Consider the following 7,244-nt stretch of genomic DNA (forward strand, 5'->3'; position numbering starts at 1 on the left):
CTGTATCCCAGAAGAATAAAACTCCATTTCTAAAATGGACTTTTAAAAGCCTTTTTTCCTTTGTTAACTAACCTTTTACATTTGAGGAAAGCAGGGAAACCACACCTGTATCTCTTGCGGTGGTTCAGAAAACAACTCTAAGAGTAGAGCTTGGTGACCTTTGTTGTTTTATTGTTTATTTTATTTTTTTATTTTATTTTATTTTAGCTATTTAAAGTTGCTAATACCATGCTTTCAATTCTAAAAGATATGCAAGGTGTCCTTTTTTAAAGGAAGGCAAATGATTTGTATTTTGTTCTTTGCTTATCAGTTATTCCAAACCATGTATCACCTAGAAGACCCCTGACCAACAACATATATTGCTGTTCTACAAATGAGAATGCCTATGATTCTTACAAAACAAATTATAATTTAAACTACTAATTCATTCATTCTTTTAATGGATTAAAGAAATAGGACTGTAATACAAGCATATTGTAACAAGCCATTGTAAGTTCTAGAAGAAAAATTTAGTTACTTTTTACGTCACACCTCCAATCTTATCTACTGGAGGTACAATAAAAGATGGATATGTGTCTTTCTTTTTAATGATAAAAAGAATCAATATGTTAGGGGCACCAGGGTGGCTCATTCGGTTAAGCATCCAACTTCAGCTCGGGTCATGATCTCGCAGTCTGTGGGTTCGAGCCCCATGTCGGGCTCTGTGCTGACAGCTTGGAGCCTGGAGCCTGCTCTGGATTCTGTGTCTCCCTTTCTCCCTCTGTCCCTCCCCAACTCACGCTGTGTCACTCTCTGTCTTTCAAAAATGAATAAATGCAGGGGCGCCTGGGTGGCGCAGTCGGTTAAGCGTCCGACTTCAGCCAGGTCACGATCTCGTGGTCCCGGAGTTCGAGCCCCGCGTCAGGCTCTGGGCTGATGGCTCAGAGCCTGGAGCCTGTTTCCGATTCTGTGTCTCCCTCTCTCTCTGCCCCTCCCCCGTTCATGCTCTGTCTCTCTCTGTCCCAAAAATAAATAAATGTTGAAAAAAAAATTAAAAAAAAAATGAATAAATGTTAACAAAATTCTTAAAGAATCAATATGTATAGATAAATACAGTATCCATAAAAAGAAAAAAAAGAATTATAAATATATATTATACATTCTCAGTTGGCAGTGATATTGCTCCCAAGTGTTGAAAATTGATTCTTGGAGGAATGGATGTTAGGTATTACAATTGTTTTTGACCCTCCCAAGAATTACAGGACATGAACAGAAATACGGTGTATCTGTGGTATTAAAATTTAATGGGAGGAGGGCAATTAGGGATAAAAAAAGTCTGAAAGGGCTCCTTGGGGGGCAATAATGAAAAATGTTGAGAAACATTGGTGTATATATATATATATATATATGTGTGTGTGTGTGTGTGTGTGTATCCGTATTTGTATATGTAAGTACACTTTTATGTACATTATTTTTTTTTTGAACAAAAATAGGATATATTATTCTCTCTATTCTGTCTCTTTATTCACTTGACATGATCTGTCACATGTAAATCAGGGCTGACATATGCAAATACTTAAAGAGTTCAGGTGAGTAACATAACAAGAAAACCAGGGGTTGGGGAAGAGTATAGACCATAGCAAAATTGAGAGCCCATGCTCCTTTACCCTTTACCTCTTAAGGAGTAGCAGTGTCCAGCTCCAGCTAATAGCTGCCATGAAAGAATATTCTATGATTTGACAAATAATACTAGAAGTCTGAATTAAAAAAAAAAAAAATTAAGTGTTAATTCATTTTTGAGAGGCAGAGAGAGACACAGTGTCAGTGGGGGAGGGGCACAGAGAGAGGGAGACACAGAAGAGACATTTCTCCAAAGAAGACATCCAGATGGCCAACAGACACATGAAAGGATGCTTAACATCGCTCATCGTCATGTAAATGCAAATTAAAACCACGGTGAGGTCTCATGTCACTCCTGTCAGAATGGCTAAAATTCAAAACACAAGAAACAACAAGTGTTGGGGACAATTTGTAGGAAAAGAAGCTCGCATGCACTGTTGGTGGGAATGCAAACTGGTACAGACATTGTGGAAAACAGGATGGAGTTTCCTCCAAAAGTTAAAAATCAAACTACCCCTGTTCAGGACTACTGAATTAGAAACTCTATGGATCTATCCAGTAAGCAGAATGTTTAATAAGGAATTTCTTATGCAATTTCAAGTTTGAGGACCAAGGACATTGCATACTTTTTAATGGATACATAACAGAATTGAACTCCAAAATGTGAAAGCATCACACTTTGTTAAAACCATTCCCTTATTATGCCACATCTTCTTTATCCATTTCTTAATCAGTTGATGGACATTTGGGCTGCTTTCCTATTTTGGCTACTGTAAATAATGCTGCTGTAAACATAGTTGCTGCATATATCCCTTTGAATTAGTGTTCTTGTATTATTTGAGTAAATAGCCAGTAGTGCCATTGCTGGATCATAAGGTAGTTTTATTTTTTAACTTTTGAGGAAACGCCATCCTGTTTTCCACAGTGGCTGTACCAGTTTGCATTCCCACCAACAATGCATGAGAGCTTCTTTTCCTACAAATTTTCCCCAACACTTGTTGTTTCTTGTGTTTTGGATTTTAGCCATTCTGAAATGTCTGTTCATATCTTCTCCCCATTTTTAATTCGATTATTTGTTTTTTGGGTGTTGAGTTTTATAAGTTCTATACATATTTTGCATACTAACCCTTTATTGGATATGTCACTTGCAAAATCTTCTCCCATTTCATAGGTTGTCTTTTTAGTTTTGTTTATTCTTTCCTTCACTGTGTCTAATTTTAGGATCTAATAGATATTGTCCATTTTAGGATCTAGTAGGTATTGTAAACTTATTTTAAAAATGTTGCAGAGAGGCACCTGAGTGGTCAGTCGGTTAAGTATCCAACTTCAGCTCAAGTCATGATCTCGTGGTTCCTGAGTTCCAGCCTCGCATCAGGGTTTCTGCTGTCCACACAGAGCTCACTTCGGATCCAGATCCTCTGTCTCCCTCTCTCTCTGGCCCTCCCCCCTGCTCTCCCTTTCTCTGTCTCTCAGAAATAAATAAGCATTTTAAAAAATGTTGCAGAAAGTCAAACTCTGACCAGCAATACATGTGAGCATGCTTATCCCAACATTGACATCCCTGGGTATTAGAACATTTTTTAATGCTCTTCATTTTTTTACTGTGTATAATGTTCTGACTTCGAAGGCAGCTAAGAATTTTTTTCTAAATTTTCTTTTTTCTTTTTCTTTCTTTTTCCTTCCTTTTCTTTCTCTCTCTCTTTCTTTCCCTCTCTCCTTTCTTTCCCTCTCTCTCCTTTTTTCCCCCTTCCTTCCTTCCTTCCTTCCTTCCTTCCTTCCTTCCTTCCTTCTTTCTTTCTTTCTTTCTCTCTTTCTTTCTCCCTCTCTCCCTCTCTCTCTCTCTTTCTCCCTCTCTCTTTCTCTTTTTCTTTCAGAAAGAGAGAAAGGGACAGAGAGAATCTTAAGCAGGCTCCATGCCCAGCCGACTTGGGGCTGGATATTATGACTAACCGCGAAATCATGACCTAAGCTGAAATCGAGATTTGAAGGCTTAGAAAACTGAGCCACCTAGGTGCCCTGAGAAGTTTTTAGTCATGTGTTTGCATTTCCTCCTCTCAGAGAGTTTGCAGATATCCCCGAGCTGACAGTGGCAGGGTTGAGAGGTGAGTCAACACATTGTACACAGTGTCAATTTTTTTCATATCCTTACCTTCTTCCTAGGGTCCACCCTCCCATCAAATCCCTGTTTTCTTCTCACAGGGAGCCCACTAAGCCATTCATTATTTTGCACCATTCTGGAAGGTCTCTAAGTTTTCCTTTGGCATTATATTCATTTGTTTATTTCCTTTGCCCATTTACCTACTTAATAGTCTATTTTTTCCTTATCAATTTGATGTAGCTCTGTGAAAACTAGGCCATTAACAATTTGCTTTATATAATATTGTTAAGAAATGAATTATGAAAGCTACTATTTTACTTAATTAACCTAATTTGAGCAAATTTAATTCTAATCATATTAATCATTTAAAACAACTAGTATCATTTTTCTTTTTTGCTGCTTTTAGAAACTCTATTTAACATCATGCATTTTCAGTATAATGCTATAATAAGTTAACTGCAGAAAAGCCACTAATGAATATTATTTTACTTTATTAACTCACAGCAAAGGAACTATAAAGCTTTAAGTAGCTTATATGAAAGTTAAAAACTTTCCAAACTTAGAAATTAATTTTTTTTTTTGAGGGGCGAGGGGTCTTTCCCTCAAGAGCTCCTATTTCAAGACCCATGTGGGATTTCAAAATACAAGTAAATAAATGTCAAAGCCTCTTGGCCTCTGCTCTGCCATTCTTTGCCGGAAATCCTGCCAAAATGAAATTTTCCATTCAAGGACTGGCATTTACTAAGCTGATTTTTTTAAAGACTCACTTTCAGAAGTAGTGGAAATTCTGTGCAACTTTTGACGTTCCTCTCTGGATAGAACAGCTGCCTCTGTAGACATTTTCCACAATGGTAACTTTTTTTGAAAAACAGATTTTTAGTCCTTCCAATTCTTCAGCAACTGGGTCTATTGGCTTTTCCTAGGGCCAAGCATAAAAGATAAACAGCAGTCAAACTAAAAGCTGGTGTTTCACTAGGTATAGCAGCACAAACAGGAAAGAAAGAGAAAGGACAGAAGAGAAAGTGGGAGAGAGGAGAATGGTCTAAAAGTTCACTTGCTGGAGGGGCAAGTGAGATAAATCTCAGAAAAATTGTCTCAACAAAACTGAGCTGTAGTGAGACTGGCTGTCTGCTTATTCACATAACACCATTTTCAGTTACTGTTAAGATCAAATAGTTAAGAGCTGAGTGCGTTTAAAGAATCCAAGGGGGAAATATGGACCCCCGTCAGCACAAAGTAAAGTGTTAGGATTAGGGTGCCACTTCTGTTTGCCCAGTGTTAGTGGGAAAAAGGGGGAGTGCTTTTGGGAGCCTGTGAAAGAGTGGGGACTGGGAAATGGAAACTAAAATTGTCAGCCAGCAAAATCCTGCAGTATTCCTGAGTGAAACTTTAAAAAGTTAACAAGAAACTGCGATAAATTCAAGGTAAAAATGAAAATTACAGGAAGTTAGGTGAGAAAACTGAAATCCATCTGAAATCGAACTGTTTGCACTTCTAAAAGCAATGGCTTGAAGCAGCAAGTTACTAGTCTGTCTTGAGGCTTTCTTCCCAACCTACTTAATTCTCGAAAAGCCTTTCACTGCTTTTCTCATAGAGAGTGCACCCTGAGATTATCTCCATGCGAGCCTTCCTTTAATTTACGACTTCTTTTCCTCTTGTCAGACCTAAGGCTCCTTTTCCTCATAGAGTATTTGCTCAGCGACGAATCACAGAGGAGGTAGCGAGGTAGAAAAAAGTTTTGTGGTTTGGGAAACTTAGGCCTTTGTTGTGTCATTTCCCTTGGCCCTCCACGCCCCCAACCACGTGACCAGGAAAGGCCGGAATTTTGTGAATGGAGCCGAAAGGTTGCTGCTGGGGAGGGAGAAGCTCCGCCCCTTCCCTGGAGCGGCCAATCTCCTAGCGGAGCGCTGCGAGGTCAGCAATAAACAACAATGGGCTGGGAAACCACGAGACGTTATTGGCTGCGGCAAGAACCTCGCGGGGGCCTACCCTGAAGCTCCACCCCTTCCCGGTTACCCTGGATACCCGTCCGGCTCTGGCTGCTGAGGTCTTCGGAAACTGTTGCTCACGTTACAGAGGCTGGGTTATCCCGGGAATGCTGGGCGGCGGGACACCCTTGCTATTGGCTCCCCTCCTGATTGCACCCTCAGAATGCACCCCAGAGCGTCTCTATCCTGCGTTGCGAACCCGACTGTGCACAGAACCCCTCTCTGACCCGGGTTAAAATGGAGTTCCCGCTCAAAATGCTTGTAGGTGCGCGCGTTTGCACCGGCTACTCTGATTTACTAGTTTCAGGGAATGCGCTGTGGGTGTCCTTGTTGTCCACAGTTATTGGGTGTTTCCCCAGTAACACTTTTTCTGTTGTTTATTACAAAAAAATTTTTTTTTTTTTTTGGCGTAGGTATTTACCCTTTTGTTTCCCTCCATGGGTCCAGAATTGAGTCTTGTGTGCTCACACTCTCATTTTAATGCGTCTCCATAGCGTTCCATTTAAGGAACGAAACTTTATAGAAATTGAGAACTACAGCACGTTTCCCTACGGGCGGAACAGCTGCCGGAAACGTCCTTTGGTCTGGTCGCCATCAGTATCACAAGTGAATTTCAACACAGTGCACCAAGTCCCTGGTCAGATCCCCACGGCCTCCCATCCACTGTTGGGCCGAGGCTGCTTTCTAACGACTTTTTACAGCCCCAAGCCTAGGCGCGTCAGGGATAGTGGTTTCAGAGTCGCAACCCTCACTTTTTAATGTCCCGAGCATTGTCCTTGAAACCCGAGCCCCAACCCCGCTCGCCCCCACTCCCGGCTGGGGCTGTTTAAAAGCTGGAGAGGAAGTGAAAGCGTCAAGTACAGTAAGTGACACCCTCCGCCTCCTTGTATACATAACAAAAGCCCAGGAAACGTTCGAGTCCCTAGGATATCCGAGCCACCCCATTCCCTCCCCGCTCCTCCCCTCCTCCATAGTGGACTGGAAGCACCTTGCCCCAGTACACACGTGGGACACATTTGTTTTTTATAGTTTTCTTCACCTAGGTTGCTCTGTGGTCCTGCTAATTCTTCCTCCCAATGCACCCCCTCCTGACAAGCAATTCCTCAGCTCCCAGGTGATTTTACTCATGGATTCTTTATTTTACTGTCCCATGAACGATAATATCTTGTTTTACTTGAGGGATGGCTGATAAAATGAAATATTTTTGATAAACCATTATGGTGGTGCTGGATGTTGAAAAATAGGGGAAGAATTTGGGCCAAAAGCTTAGTGGGAACGAGGCTATAGAGCGAGGTGGGTTCTTTATCAGGTTAAAAGTACAGGGGGCTGGAGATCTTGAGGGAGGCGATTCGGAGGAGTAAGGAGGCACAGGCTTGGTGGATCGCACTTCAGGGTATGTATCCGAACCGAACAAAAGTGCTTTAGGAAATCAGCCCAGTAGTGGACCTAACACACCAGTAAGGAGAACTAGCGACACATGGCTTCAGTGTCCCGGACGCCTTAACAATAAGCAGCGGCTTAGGAAGGCAGCTGATTTCCTCTTAGGCGTTTGCTGACTG

General features: G+C 41.2%; 1 long non-coding RNA gene across 2 annotated transcripts in view; it reads right to left on the bottom strand.

Annotated features, from left to right (window-relative positions):
* LOC121028103 (uncharacterized) overlaps window positions 1–4,603 on the bottom strand; it is a 28,070-nt gene extending 23,467 nt beyond the window's left edge. Inside the window, exon 1 of one of the 2 annotated variants that reach the window (XR_005789072.1) lies at window positions 4,465–4,603. This is a non-coding gene — a long non-coding RNA (uncharacterized LOC121028103). Of the gene's footprint in view, window positions 1–1,653; window positions 1,721–4,464 lie in introns of those variants that run through there. The other variant, XR_005789071.1, reaches the window with a different exon arrangement.
* Window positions 4,604–7,244: the final 2,641 nt, after the last annotated feature.

Source organism: Herpailurus yagouaroundi, unplaced genomic scaffold (genome assembly GCF_014898765.1).
Source record: "Herpailurus yagouaroundi ecotype Mexico unplaced genomic scaffold, PumYag 100, whole genome shotgun sequence".
In the NCBI taxonomy this organism is placed as follows: Eukaryota; Metazoa; Chordata; class Mammalia; order Carnivora; family Felidae; genus Herpailurus; species Herpailurus yagouaroundi.